The sequence below is a fragment of the Panulirus ornatus genome, chromosome 10 (assembly GCF_036320965.1).
Source record: "Panulirus ornatus isolate Po-2019 chromosome 10, ASM3632096v1, whole genome shotgun sequence".
Classification (NCBI taxonomy): domain Eukaryota; kingdom Metazoa; phylum Arthropoda; class Malacostraca; order Decapoda; family Palinuridae; genus Panulirus; species Panulirus ornatus.
The window spans coordinates 52,301,022-52,317,526 of NC_092233.1; the positions used below are offsets into that span (position 1 = coordinate 52,301,022).

Genomic DNA, 16,505 nt, shown 5'->3' on the forward strand with positions numbered 1-16,505 from the left:
GTTGTGCGGATGAGGGTGGATGTGTTGGAAATGAGATGTTTGAGGACAATATGTGGTGTGAGGTGGTTTGATCGAGTAAGTAATGAAAGGGTAAGAGAGATGTGTGGTAATAAAAAGAGTGTGGTTGAGAGAGCAGAATAGGGTGTATTGAAATGGATTGGTCACATGGTGAGAATGAATGAGGAAAGATTGATAAAGAGAATATATGTGTCAGAGGTGGAGGGAACGAGGAGAAGTGGGAGACCAAATTGGAGGTGTAAGGACGGAGTGAAAAAGATTTTTAGCAATCCTGGCCTGAACATACAGGAGGGTAAAAGGCGTGCAAGAAATAGAGTGAAACAGTGTGTTATACCAGGGTTGATGTGCTGTCAATGGATTGAACCAGGGCATGTGAAGCATCTTGGTTAAACCATGGAAAGTTTTGTAGGACCTGGATGTGGAAAGTGAGCTGTGGTTTCAGTGTATTACACATGACAGCTAGAGACTGAGTGTGAACGAATGTGGCCTTTGGTTTCTTTTCTAGCACTATGTCGCATTGCATGGGGGAAGGGGGTGCCATTTTATGTGTGGTCTGGTGGTGACTGGAATGAATGAAGGCAGTAAGTATGAATATGTACATGTGTATATATGTATATGTGTGTGTGTATGTATATGTATGTATACGTTGAAATGTATAGGCATGTATATGTGTGGGTGTTTATGTATATACATGTGTATGTGGGTGGGTTGGGCCATTCTTTCGTCTGTTTCCTTGCGCTTTCTTGCTAAAGCAGGAGACAACGACAAAGTATAGTGTGATATAAATACATAATAGAGAGACAGATAGAGAGACATATACATACGCCCGCTTATCGACATACATCTGAGTCACGTTCTGTCTGAATGGTTGGATCTCAAAATGAACGTAAGTTGGACGCTTGTCAGCATGGCATGTAGAATTATATACCTGTATAGCATTCTTTTATCTTACTTAACATCTATAATGATTTCGTCATTTTTTATTAACTGGCTTTATTACATGATTCTGTACTTTCTTTTTACATTTTATTTATGATTCCTCAGTTCATATTTCATCATTTTTATTTCCTTTATTTTTTTTTTTTTAATCATATGTGCAGATGGTCATAAGTAGGGGATCAGGTGTATACAGTTGCTCCCCTTAGTACATCTGAGTTCTGTTCTGATAGACTCTTTGGATCTTGAAATGGACATAAGTTGGACATATATCAGCAAGGTAAGTACAATGGACTCTTTTAGAGTTCAGAAAATCTTAAACAAGAGACTCCTAATTGTCCATTGACTACAAGACTGTACTTCTTCACCATAGATGACTTTTCACTCATAACGTAACCATTTTCATTTAGAGACCAATAACACCATCTGTACTGATAATCATGCTCAACTATATATTTAAGCACTATGGAGTAATTGCTTCATAGGTTGCTTCAAGAACATTCTCCCAAGAGCACAGTACATTCATTCTGATATATCATAACTTAATGGAATTATATTGTTTACCAGGTTTCATTTATTGTTCATTTATTGTTAGTTAGATATCCTTTTAGTATGTTCATATAGCTTTTACCATTTTTAATTGTTTGACTACAAAAAAATTTTTAGGCCATTCAAAAAAGTGTTAATTATCAACCCAAAAATGAGACTAGTAACACCAACTGTATAGATAATCATGCTCAACCATATAGATAAGCACTGTGGGGCTATTGCTTCGTAGGTTGCTTCAAGTACATTCTCCAAAGAGCATGATACTTTCATTCCAATATATAACTGAATAGAATCATATTGTTTACCAGGTTTTATTTATTGTTCATGTATCATTATTGATTAGATATCCTTTTACTGCTTTCATACCACTTTTAACAATTTTGCTCACTTTACTTCATTAAAAAATTTGGGACATTCCAAATATTCTAATTTTTTTTTTTTTTTTGCTTTGTCACTGTCTCCTGCGTTTGCGAGGTAGCGCAAGGAAACAGACGAAAGAAATGGCCCATCCCACCCCCATACACATGTATATACATACATCCACACACGCAAATATACATACCTACACAGCTTTCCATGGTTTACCCCAGACGCTTCACATGCCCCGATTCAATCCACTGACAGCACGTCAACCCCGGTATACCACATCGCTCCAGTTCACTCTATTCCTTGCCCTCCTTTCACCCTCCTGCATGTTCAGGCCCCGACCACACAAAATCTTTTTCACTCCATCTTTCCACCTCCAATTTGGTCTCCCTCTTCTCCTCGTTCCATCCACCTCCAACACATATATCCTCTTGGTCAATCTTTCCTCACTCATTCTCTCCATGTGCGAAAACCATTTCAAAACACCCTCTTCTGCTCTCTCAACCACGCTTTTTTTATTTCCACACATCTCTCTTACCCTTAGGTTACTTACTCGATCAAACCACCTCACACCACACATTGTCCTCAAACATCTCATTTCCAGCACATCCATCCTCCTGCGCACAACTCTATCCATAGCCCACGCATCGCAACCATACAACATTGTTGGAACCACTATTCCTTCAAACATACCCATTTTTGCTTTCCGAGATAATGCTCTCGACTTCCACACATTCTTCAAGGCTCCCAGAATTTTCGCCCCCTCCCCCACCCTATGATCCACTTCCACTTCCATGGTTCCATCCACTGCCAGATCCACTCCCAGATATCTAAAACACTTCACTTCCTCCAGTTTTTCTCCATTCAAACTCACCTCCCAATTGACTTGACCCTCAACCCTACTGTACCTAATAACCTTGCTCTTATTCACATTTACTCTTAACTTTCTTCTTTCACACACTTTACCAAACTCAGTCACCAGCTTCTGCAGTTTCTCACATGAATCAGCCACCAGCGCTGTATCATCAGCGAACAACAACTGACTCACTTCCCAAGCTCTCTCATCCCCAACAGACTTCATACTTGCCCCTCTTTCCAAAACTCTTGCATTCACCTCCCTAACAACCCCATCCATAAACAAATTAAACAACCATGGAGACATCACACACCCCTGCCGCAAACCTACATTCACTGAGAACCAATCACTTTCCTCTCTTCCTACGCGTACACATGCCTTACATCCTCGATAAAAACTTTTCACTGCTTCTAACAACTTGCCTCCCACACCATATATTCTTAATACCCTTCCACAGAGCATCTCTATCAACTCTATCATATGCCTTCTCCAGATCCATAAATGCCACATACAAATCCACCTGCTTTTCTAAGTATTTCTCACATACATTCTTCAAATCAAACACCTGATCCACACATCCTCTACCACTTCTGAAACCACACTGCTCTTCCCCAATCTGATGTTCTGTACATGCCTTCACCCTCTCAATCAATACCCTCCCATATAATTTACCAGGAATACTCAACAAACTTATACCTCTGTAATTTGAGCACTCACTCTTATCCCCTTTGCCTTTGTACAATGGCACTATGCACGCATTCCGCCAATCCTCAGGCACCTCACCGTGAGTCATACATACATTAAATAACCTTACCAACCAGTCAACAATACAGTCACCCCCTTTTTTAATAAATTCCACTGCAGTACCATCCAAACCTGCTGCCTTGCCGGCTTTCATCTTCCGCAAAGCTTTTACTACCTCTTCTCTGTTTACCAAATCATTTTCCCCAACCCTCTCAATTTGCACACCACCTCGACCAAAACACCCTATATCTGCCACTCTATCATCAAACACATTCAACAAACCTTCAAAGTACTCACTCCATCTCCTTCTCACATCACCACTACTTGTTGTCACCTCCCCATTTGCGCCCTTCACTGAAGTTCCCATTTGCTCCCTTGTCTTACGCACTTTATTTACCTCCTTCCAGAACATCTTTTTATTCTCCCTAAAATTTAATGATACTCTTTCACCCCAACTCTCATTTGCCCTTTTTTTCACCTCTTGCACCTTTCTCTTGACCTCCTGCCTTTTTCTTTTATACGTCTCCCACTCAACCGCATTTTTTCCCTGCAAAAATCGTCCAAATGCCTCTCTTCTCTTTCACTAATACTCTTACTTCTTCATCCCACCACTCACTACCCTTTCTAATCAACCCACCTCCCACTCTTCTCATGCCACAAGCATCTCCTGCGCAATCCATCACTGATTCCCTAAATACATCCCATTCCTCCCCCACTCCCCTTACTTCCATTGTTCTCACCTTTTTCCATTCTGTACTCAGTCTCTCCTGGTACTTCCTCACACAAGTCTCCTTCCCAAGCTCACTTACTCTCACCACCCTCTTCACCCCAACATTCACTCTTTTTTTCTGAAAACCCATACAAATCTTCACCTTAGCCTCCACAAGATAATGATCAGACATCCCTCCAGTTGCACCTCTCAGCACATTAACATCCAAAAGTCTCTCTTTCGCGCGCCTGTCAATTAACACGTAATCCAATAACACTCTCTGGCCATCTCTCCTACTTACATAAGTATACTTATGTATATCTCGCTTTTTAAACCAGGTATTCCCAATCATCAGTCCTTTTTCAGCACATAAATCTACAAGCTCTTCACCATTTCCATTTACAACACTGAACACCCCATGTATACCAATTATTCCCTCAACTGCCACATTACTCACCTTTGCATTCAAATCACCCATCACTATAATTTATCTAACTTAAATTTCTAGCAGTCCATGGTATAATTTAGACACATGGGGGATGTATGATTAGCGATTTGGAGGTATGTTGATGCATCATTATTACAAGACCACAGTTGGTCCAGCAAAATAGTTAATCCGGAAAGGCTTTGGAACTAAGAGTGCTGGAAAATTGCTGGTGTACCTGTATCTATACAGATTACTTTTCCATATATTTTCAGCATTTTTTTAATGAAAATCATTGATTTTCATTATCTTGTATAATATCATTATCAGAGAATCTTAATGCCAGACATGGATATTGTATTCTTTTTGATACTGAAAATGTAAAGGTACAGGATAAATAAACAGCCTTATTTTTGTTTCTTACATTTTTCATATGTATATATATGTATGTGTGTGTGTGTGTATATGTGTGTGTGTGTGTGTATGTGTATATATATATATATATATATGTATATTATCCCTGGGGATAGGGGTGAAAGAATACTTCCCATGCATTCCTCGCGTGTCGTAGAAAGCGACTAGAGGGGACGGGAGCGGGGGGCCAGAAATCCTCCCCTCCTTGTATTTTTTTAACTTTCTAAAATGGGAAACAGAAGAAGGAGTCACGCGGGGAGTGGTCATATTCCCCGAAGGCTCAGATTGGGGTGCCTAAATGTGTGTGGATGTAACCAAGATGTGAAAAAAGGAGACATAGGTAGTATGTTTGAGGAAAGGAACTTGGATGTTTTGGCTCTGAGTGAAACGAAGCTCAAGGGTGAAGGGGAAGAGTGGTTTGGGAATGTCTTGGGAGTAAAGTCAGGGGTTAGTGAGAGGACAAGAGCAAGGGAAGGAGTAGCAGTACTCCTGAAACAGGAGTTGTGGGAGTACGTGATAGAATGTAAGAAAGTAAATTCTCGATTAATATGGGTAAAACTGAAAGTTGATGGAGAGAGATGGGTGATTATTGGTGCATATGCACCTGGGCATGAGAAGAAAGATCATGAGAGGCAAGTGTTTTGGGAGCAGCTGAATGAGTGTGTTAGTGGTTTTGATGCACGAGAAGCTTGAGAAGTAAGGGGAGTGGGGGAGGAATGGGATGTATTTAGGGAATCAGTGATGGATTGCGCAAAAGATGCTTGTGGCATGAGAAATGTGGGAGGTGGGTTGATTAGAAAGGGTAGTGAGTGGTGGGATGAAGAAGTAAGAGTATTAGTGAAAGAGAAGAGAGAGGCATTTGGACGATTTTTGCAGGGAAAAAATGCAATTGAGTGGGAGATGTATAAAAGAAAGAGACAGGAGGTCGAGAGAAAGGTGCAAGAGGTGAAAAAAAGGGCAAATGAGAGTTGGGGTGAGAGAGTATCATTAAATTTTAGGGAGAATAAAAAGATGTTCTGGAAGGAGGTAAATAAAGTGCGTAAGACAAGGGAGCAAATGGGAACTTCAGTGAAGGGTGCAAATGGGGAGGTGATAACAAGTAGTGGTGATGTGAGAAGGAGATGGAGTGAGTATTTTGAAGGTTTGTTGAATGTGTTTGATGATAGAGTGGCAGATATAGGGTGTTTTGGTCGAGGTGGTGTGCAAAGTGAGAGGGTTAGGGAAAATGATTTGGTAAACAGAGAAGAGGTAGTGAAAGCTTTGCGGAAGATGAAAGCCGGCAAGGCAGCAGGTTTGGATGGTATTGCAGTGGAATTTATTAAAAAAGGGGGTGACTTTATTGTTGACTGGTTGGTAAGGTTATTTAATGTATGTATGACTCATGGTGAGGTGCCTGAGGATTGGCGGAATGCGTGCATAGTGCCATTGTACAAAGGCAAAGGGGATAAGAGTGAGTGCTCAAATTACAGAGGTATAAGTTTGTTGAGTATTCCTGGTAAATTATATGGGAGGGTATTGATTGAGAGGGTGAAGGCATATACAGAGCATCAGATTGGGGAAGAGCAGTGTGGTTTCAGAAGTGGTAGAGGATGTGTGGATCAGGTGTTTGCTTTGAAGAATTTATGTGAGAAATACTTAGAAAAGCAAATGGATTTGTATGTAGCATTTATGGATCTGGAGAAGGCATATGATAGAGTTGATAGAGATGCTCTGTGGAAGGTATTGAGAATATATGGTGTGGGAGGAAAGTTGTTAGAAGCAGTGAAAAGTTTTTATCGAGGATGTAAGGCATGTGTACGTGTAGGAAGAGAGGAAAGTGATTGGTTCTCAGTGAATGTAGGTTTGCGGCAGGGGTGTGTGATGTCTCCATGGTTGTTTAATTTGTTTATGGATGGGGTTGTTAGGGAGGTATTTGCAAGAGTTTTGGAAAGAGGGGCAAGTATGAAGTCTGTTGGGGATGAGAGAGCTTGGGAAGTGAGTCAGTTGTTGTTCGCTGATGATACAGCGCTGGTGGCTGATTCATGTGAGAAACTGCAGAAGCTGGTGACTGAGTTTGGTAAAGTGTGTGGAAGAAGAAAGTTAAGAGTAAATGTGAATAAGAGCAAGGTTATTAGGTACAGTAGGGTTGAGGGTCAAGTCAATTGGGAGGTGAGTTTGAATGGAGAAAAACTGGAGGAAGTGAAGTGTTTTAGATATCTGGGAGTGGATCTGGCAGCGGATGGAACCATGGAAGCGGAAGTGGATCATAGGGTGGGGGAGGGGGCGAAAATTCTGGGGGCCTTGAAGAATGTGTGGAAGTCGAGAACATTATCTCAGAAAGCAAAAATGGGTATGTATGAAGGAATAGTGGTTCCAACAATGTTGTATGGTTGCGAGGCGTGGGCTATGGATAGAGTTGTGCGCAGGAGGATGGATGTGCTGGAAATGAGATGTTTGAGGACAGTGTGTGGTGTGAGGTGGTTTGATCGAGTGAGTAACGTAAGGGTAAGAGAGATGTGTGGAAATAAAAAGAGCGTGGTTGAGAGAGCAGAAGAGGGTGTTTTGAAGTGGTTTGGGCACATGGAGAGGATGAGTGAGGAAAGATTGACCAAGAGGATATATGTGTCGGAGGTGGAGGGAACAAGGAGAAGAGGGAGACCAAATTGGAGGTGGAAAGATGGAGTGAAAAAGATTTTGTGTGATCGGGGCCTGAACATGCAGGAGGGTGAAAGGAGGGCAAGGAATAGAGTGAATTGGAGCGATGTGGTATACTGGGGTTGACGTACTGTCAGTGGATTGAATCAAGGCATGTGAAGCGTCTGGGGTAAGCCATGGAAAGCTGTGTAGGTATGTATATTTGCGTGTGTGGACGTATATATATACATGTGTATGGGGGGGGTTGGGCCATTTCTTTCGTCTGTTTCCTTGCGCTACCTCGCAAACGCGGGAGACAGCGACAAAGTATAATAAAATAAATAAAAAATATCAAATGTTTTTTTTCAATTTTCCAAAAGAAGGAACAGAGAAGGGGGCCAGATGAGGATATTCCCTCAAGGGCCCAGTCCTCTGTTCTTAACACTAATGCAGGATTTGGCGAATAGTATGAAAAGAAAATATCAAATTTAAATTGAATGAATAAATGAAATACATTATTCACCCGCTCACGACTGAGGTGCTCGTCAGCTACAAGTTTTGCAAATTCGCCCACATACTTGGCAGCTCCATCTTGGTTTGCAGGCCAGTTCTCTTTGCATATTTTATTCATGGAAATTCCATGACACTTCTTGAATCTTTGAATCCATCCTTCACTATAGTCATGCTTATGTTGTAATTTAAGTTCTTTATGGAACAACTTAGCCTGGTCCATTAAAATGCTACGTGACAAGTCCACTCCAATACTCCGACACTGTCAAAACCATTCCATCATCACTTGATCATGCTGAATACTCTTACAATCTTTCATAGTTTTTCTAATCATCATTTGCTTCTTGAAATCGCTGTCTGCATAGAATTTCAATATTTCTCCCTTTGCTTCTTTATATCATAAACAGTTGATGAACCAGTGCTGTAGATGTCACACAGCTTAGGCACGGAAACACCATGGTCCATTTTTCTTCAACAGTTTTACTTTATCTTTGATCAATATGGACTAGTGTTTACGTTTGACATGACGATTGACACTCTCATATGTCTTAGAAGCCATAGCTAGGGTTAAGTTTAAGCAAAATAAGCTAAGAATCTCACAGAATTGCAGTATCACCACCAACTAGTACAGTGTAAAGAATGTAAATAAGCACACTCTACATACACCACCATCTGTGGCTGCCCAGTAAACTAGTCTGGTGGCCGTGGTAATTTCAAGTTCCCTCACGTAATTTTGTCCGGACTAAAGGAGGTGCCGAACCATCAATTGCCAGAAATTCAGTGGTGTACCTGTAGTACAAGAAAAGTGCTTAAAACATGGAGAGTGAAAAGGCACATCATCACATTGACAGTTGGCAGGGGGAAGGTAAACCTCCAAGTTTTGCAATGCAGCTCACAAATTACAACACGCTTGAAAATGTGCAAGTTGTTTTAAGGATGCAAGTGTTCCTGAATGTCACAGGAAAGGAAAAGCTTTTGGTAGCCATGGGATATATTTGTGCATTTGGATGTGCCTAAATTCTGCACCAGTAATTTGTTTAATGAATGTTTTCTTTTTCTGAGATATATGATAGTGTGATTGTTATCAGGTTCTTGTTATTGTTTTCTTCAGTAAATGGTTTAGCAAAGATTTAAGATTTTCTTATTTTTAGACAGTATTTATGCATTATTCCATCATTCAAACCAGCAGTAATCATACTAGATAAATAAGACCATTTTGTGATGGCAGTTTGAGCTCTTCTCATGATTCAAGGCCATACCCACATGTAGATTTTTCTTGCCTAGCATTTCATTGTTTGCCATATTTTTCTTATTAATCTGCTATTAGTAGTAATGCAAGTGACCTACTTCTTAACAATATACATTTTGAAGTTTAGAAGCTGTGAATTTTCCCACAATGGAAGAGAGGGAAGTGGGGATACAGTATTATAACCTTCAGTTTTCTTTATAGAATTGGCTACGATGCTAGTCAGTGAGCAAAAAGAAATAAGCAAGATGTCATGACAAGAAACAAAGAAAGAATCATGATAGAAAATATGTGAAAAAATTTTAATCTTCATAGAGCAGTGAATGAACTGAATGAACCAACTGTCAAGTCTTATTTTTTTTTTTTTTATTATACTTTGTCGCTGTCTCCCGCGTTTGCGAGGTAGCGCAAGGAAACAGACGAAAGAAATGGCCCAACCCCCCCCCATACACATGTATATACATACGTCCACACACGCAAATATACATACCTACACAGCTTTCCATGGTTTACCCCAGACGCTTCACATGCCTTGATTCAATCCACTGACAGCACGTCAACCCCGGTATACCACATCGCTCCAATTCATTCTATTCCTTGCCCTCCTTTCACCCTCCTGCATGTTCAGGCCCCGATCACACAAAATCTTTTTCACTCCATCTTTCCACCTCCAATTTGGTCTCCCTCTTCTCCTTGTTCCCTCCACCTCCGACACATATATCCTCTTGGTCAATCTTTCCTCACTCATCCTCTCCATGTGCCCAAACCACTTCAAAACACCCTCTTCTGCTCTCTCAACCACGCTCTTTTTATTTCCACACATCTCTCTTACCCTTACGTTACTCACTCGATCAAACCACCTCACACCACACATTGTCCTCAAACATCTCATTTCCAGCACATCCATCCTCCTGCGCACAACTCTATCCATAGCCCACGCCTCGCAACCATACAACATTGTTGGAACCACTATTCCTTCAAACATACCCATTTTTGCTTTCCGAGATAATGTTCTCGACTTCCACACATTCTTCAAGGCCCCCAGGATTTTCGCCCCCTCCCCCACCCTATGATCCACTTCCGCTTCCATGGTTCCATCCGCTGCCAGATCCACTCCCAGATATCTAAAACACTTCACTTCCTCCAGTTTTTCTCCATTCAAACTCACCTCCCAATTGACTTGACCCTCAACCCTACTGTACCTAATAACCTTGCTCTTATTCACATTTACTCTTAACTTTCTTCTTCCACACACTTTACCAAACTCAGTCACCAGCTTCTGCAGTTTCTCACATGAATCAGCCACCAGCGCTGTATCATCAGCGAACAACAACTGACTCACTTCCCAAGCTCTCTCATCCCCAACAGACTTCATACTTGCCCCTCTTTCCAAAACTCTTAGAAAGTCTTAGAAATGTATAATTGTGAGAGAAGTTTAATAGATGGGGCCCCATGAATGTAGACCTCCTTCCTTAGCTAACATGCATCTGTAATTATAGTTTGGTATACATTTATACATACAAATAATATGCATTCCTGTCTCATATTATAGAACAGGGCTTGGCAACATTTTTGCATCTGCGGGCCAGATTGTGTATTAATGAGTGGATGGTGGGCCATATGAATGCTGTAAAAAAAGCTTGAAATATGGGAATGATCCATTTAAATACATCTAGTTATATTGCCTCAAATCAATGAATAACACAAGCTAGAAAATCATTTGTCCTTAACCAAGGTTGTCAATTAATGATCAAAGAACCCAATTTAGTTGCAATTTATTTCAATCAAGGGATCTTTTGATACTATCAAAAAGACGCAAAGAATCTTAAAACCATAAAAAGTATGAAAATGATGCTTTGGATGGTGGTAAATTGAATATGATAGAAAAGAAAATCAACTAGTTCTAATGCAAACACTAATATGAAACTTGATGTTGTTTGTTGCTTGAAAGCTTCTCAACATAGAGTGTCAGACTTGTTGGTGCCAAGAGCGAGATATTATCCAGATGGCCATCAGTCAATCTTGTTCTCAAATGGCTCTTGGTGTGTTTCATTTTTTAAAATATTTGCTCAAACAGATAAGTTCTGTCAAACATTGATGCCATCTTTTTTTGCATGGTCCATTAAGTTAGGATACTTCCACCATAAGTGAATATATTTTCTATAGACGTCAAGCGCTAACACTTCTTTAGAATTAAATTTCTATTTCAATATGTCGTCACACTGCATCTCAATCAATTCCATTTGAAAAATTTCTGATGCAGTGTCCACTTCCACATCAAATGGGGTAGCAAACAGCTTGAATTCATTTGCATGCAAACAAAAATCAGCAAAATGCAATGAAAACTCTTTTCCCAATGCTTGGACAATATTTACAAAAATGATTGGAGCTTATGTTTTACCTTTTTGAAGAGTGGAAAAATGTTCACAATTTCCTTTTTTAGGGTGGTATTCCTACAATTGCAGTTTTCTTTCAAAGGCTAAAATATGACCATACATCTCATGTATCATCTGATTTTTTCCTTGAAGTTGTAAATTCAAGTTATTTAAATGAGGTGTAATGTTCACAAGAAATGCTTAGGTTGCAAGCCATTCAGGATCATGAATATGTGAAGCATCCTCATTTTTGCTTTCAAGAAATATTGCCATCTTCATGCAATGCAAAAACTCTTTCCAGCATTGGTCCTTGGCTAAGCCAGCATACGTTGTAGAATTAAGTCCGGTCCCCACATTCTGCTTCTGTATCCAATAAAACCTGCTGAAATGAGTGATCCATCAGTGTGGTTGCATGAAACACTCAGAATAAGGAAAAATCGTTCACGGGATAGATAAACATAGTATCCCAATAATAGCTCGTTGGCCAGATCTGGCCCGCGTGCCATCAGTGCTTACTTTTTAGTTAATTCCCTGCCCCACTAACTCCTTTGGAGCTCATGCAGTGCACTGGAACCTGGCTATGTCCACTGAGTGGGACCACAGGTCAAGAAATGTGGTGATGTGTGTTTGTGTTAGGTGAGTACTGGACGATTAAGGAGTAAGTGTTTAATGTCTTCAGAATGGAAGTTACATCTTGAGCATGGTTTTTCCTCTTATAAGTTTTATAAGTTTACATGAGAAAGACAGACAGATTGGCCCATGACTGGGTTGTCAAAAAAAAAAAGGGAATTTAACATAAAAAATTTAATTCCACTCAGCAGTTGTGTAAGCTATCATTGACTCCCCGCTGTTGCACATTAGCCTTATACTGTTCCCATTACCACTGTCATTTATACAGTTTATTTCTGGTGTTTTTCTCCAAGTATACCTGAATTTATGAAATATTTGTCTAAATGACTTTTGAAGGTATTTATGGTCTTAGCATTCACTATGTCTGATGGTAACTTATTCCATTGCTCAACACACTCATAGGAAAAGAAGCTTTTTCCCATGTCCATACTACATCTTTTAGCTTTGAATTTTACTACATTTGTCCTGGTAACCATATTTTCTTGTATTTCAAAAAGATCTTCTTGATTTATGTTACTGAACTTGTTCAGAATTTTGAACACTTGGCTTAAGTCACCACAAAGTCTGCATTTTTTAAGGGAGAAGAGATCCAGTCGTTTTAGCCTCTCTCCTTATACCAGATTTCCAAGGGATGGGATCAATTTTGTTGCATGTCTATGTACTTGCTCAAATTTTTCCTTGTCTTTTTTATAGTGTGAAGACCAAAACTGGACTGTGTCTTCAAGGAGTGGTCTTACTAGAGAATTATAAAGCGTGAGAATTGTTTCTGGTGTCTTCTAATCTATGTTCCTTTTTGTGAAACATGACATTTGGTTGTCTTTTTTTGTGCTTCTTGATTCTGTTTAGTATACTTCAGATTGTTGCTTATGACTCTAAGCTCCTTCTGAATAATTTGTTGTAATGAACATTCTTGTCAACAAAGTGCATAACTTTACACTTGTCTACATTAAACTTCATTTGCCATCTGTCTGATCACTCTGCTAGCATGTTCTCTTTGAATCATTTCGCAGTCCCGCCTGTTTACAGTTCTACCTCCAAGTTTAGTATCTTCAGCAAATTTGGAGATCTTAGGTATGAGACCAAGTTCTGGGTCATTAATATTTTATGAAAAGACGGGCCTAGGTCCGACCCCTGTGGCACACCACTCATTATGTTTAACCAGTCTAAGGCCTCACCATTTATTACTACATTCTGCTTTCTTCTGGTAAGCCAGTGTCTGATCCATGAACAGAGTTCTTCACCAATTCCATGTGCTTTGAGTGTATGTAAAAGTCTCTTGTGAGGTAATCTATCAAAATTCTTTTGGCAATCTAAATGTATTACAACATTGAACAGTACTTTTTCATACCACTTCTGGTGAATAACATTAAAAAATTCCAGCAGATTTATGAGGTATGATCTTCTGTTGCAGAAACTGTGTTGGTTGTCCAATATGACTTTGAGATCTAGAGATGTGACAGTTTTATTTCTTACTGTTTTTTCCATCGTTTTACCTAACACTGATATAATGCTAATTAGGTGGTAGTTGAAGGCACATTTTTTGTCTCCATTTATATATATATATATAGGAGTAACATTTGCTAGTTTCCAGTCAGTTGGCACCTGACCATCCAATATAGATTTGTTGAATATTTTTGATATATGGTACATCAGCTGTCTCCTTACCTCCTTCAAAAATCTTGAGGCTAAGCTATCTGAGCTATTCAATTTGTTAGGATTTAATTGGTCCAGGTATTTAAGTACTCCAGAGCTCTTTATTTCTCTAATCTTCAACTCCTCTTCATCAGATCCTTGAAACATTTCCATTGTTTGTGGTATTTGAGATGTTTCTGCAATTGTGAATAAGGAGTTAAAAGAATAATTACGTATAGTAGTCATTTTCTTGTTGTCAGTAGTTACTGTGTTATGTTCATTTCATAATGGTCCAATTCCTTCTTTTACTGTCTTCCTTTGTCATATATATTTGAAGAATTCCTGAGGATTATTCTTAGCTTTCAAGGAAATTCTTTTTTCTTCCTCATGTTTATTCTGTCTTACGACCTTACATTTTCTTTGGATTTTGATTAATTCGTGGCAAATTTCATTGGTTCCCATTGATCTGAACTCCTCAAGTTTTCTTCTTTTGGCAAATTAGTTCTTCTGTTCTATTCATCCATGATGGTTTTGAAATATTGCATAATTTGTGGAATATGTTATTTTCAGTCTTAAGGAGGGCATTTTAGAATTATTCCACATTTCCTCAACTGTGTGAATGTCAAGTTTTGTCCAGTTAGTACTGGGAATTTTGTGTCTAATGTTTTCAAAATTTGCTCACCTGTAATGTGGGATCAAGAGTTTGTTGTAATTTTTTTCAAAATCTAAATTTATCTCCAGTCCAGTCAAACTGCGATCGCTCTTTGACATACTGTTACCTGCTTGGTGAGGTTGATTAAGTTTGTGTCATTGATGAGAACAAGATCAAGAATGTTTTTACCTCTGGTTGGTTTTTAATTAACTGTTCTAGAAAAGCATCTTCAACCATTTCCGTTCATCTCGTTCCCTCTCATTCACTTGTTAACATGTTCCAGTTTCTGTTGGGTCTCCCACTATTATAACCTCTTTACTATTTAGTTTAGTTTTGATTTCAGTATATGGCATCTTATTGTCATTTTCTTTTTGCTTAGGAGGTCTGTAAATAATGCCAAGACATAGTTTGCTTTTGAATTTGTCGATGATATCAGTGTAAAGAAAGTTGTAAGTGTGTGTCTGCTTTGTTTATCTTAATAGCACTTAGATTGTTATCAGTGTAGATCAAAACTCCACCACATACCCTGTATAAGCAATCTTTCATTAATAGTTTGTATGCATATATCGGTAATTCATTGATTAAGTGTTTATTCTCAAAGTTTTCCAACGTATCTGAGATTACAATAATATTTGGTGTTTCAGTAAGTGCATAGGATATAGGTTCATCAAATTATAAAAACATATTTTCCTTGGAGTTGTTTTATGGACTCAATGTCTGTGGAAGAGAGATGGCTCTTTATCTGTTTTGGATTTGCCTCCTTGCTCTGACCCTCCCCACACTGAACCCTACCAGCCTTGATCGTAAAAGTTACTTGAAAGTTGACCTGTAGCTGTGCTAACCCGCTGCTTATACTGCCTGAGTTGTCCCTACTTGATCTTTGTTTGTTAGTTCCTCTGCCTGTGAGGTTACTGCTAATCCCTGAGGATCCCTACTGCCAAGCTCCCATCCATCCTTTACCGCTACCCTTATAGTGGTCAAATTGGATGACTTTTTCCCCAGATCCCTTTCACACTCAGATTTTCCCTGCACTGACCCACCTCCCAGAGCTACCACCTCACCCTCCCTTATTCTCCTAGCTCCTTTATTAGCTCGACCGTGATTTGCTGAATAAATTATCTCTATCAAAAAAAAGGCCTATTGTTCTCATCTAGTGCTCTGGATTTTTTTAGTATTTTGGAGATGATTAGTGTTTAAGGAAGTGTTGCCTCTACATTCCTGAGAAATATAGTTTCATATGGGTGTATGTTTGGTAGGGTAAGATTTAAGACTGGGTTGGCAGGGTGGTTGTTTAGTGCTTGTCAATTTATTGCTGTGAGTGTATGATTCGTCAGTTTCATGTTTGTTGGAGGAGGGAGGATCTGTGAGTATAGGTTGGTAAAGTATGAAGTAGATCTAAATCTTTTGCTTATACTTGGAGGTCGATGGTTGGTTATGGTGCAGTTCAAGTGGGAGAGGTCTAGTGCAGTTTCAAATAAGTGGTTGCTAGGTACATTGAAGTGAGTTTGTATTGGAAGTATTTTTCTTTCATTATGCAGGTGTTGAGTAATTGTTGTTGCTTGGCAGACAATCATTGATCTAAGGACTTTGTTTATTGTAGTTTCCAGTTTTGTTATACTTGCTTTTGATGGGGTGGATGACCAGGCAGGTGAAGTGTAATTTAGTGTGCAGCAGATGAAACGCTTGTCCAAAACACGTACCAGCAAGTGTTTAGTTCGTTTATGGCCTTTATGGTAATTTTTTGTCATAGGAAGTAAATGTCATGTGTGTATCATATATGATACCTAGCAGAATGGAATTCTGTGGAGTGGAAGTTGTTGACCTTCAGGGT

General features: G+C 39.4%; 1 protein-coding gene across 1 annotated transcript in view; it reads left to right on the plus strand.

Annotated features, from left to right (window-relative positions):
• Positions 1 to 16,505, plus strand: part of Cadps (calcium-dependent secretion activator 1) — a 1,554,015-nt gene that overhangs the window by 1,026,696 nt on the left and 510,814 nt on the right. The window lies entirely within an intron of this gene.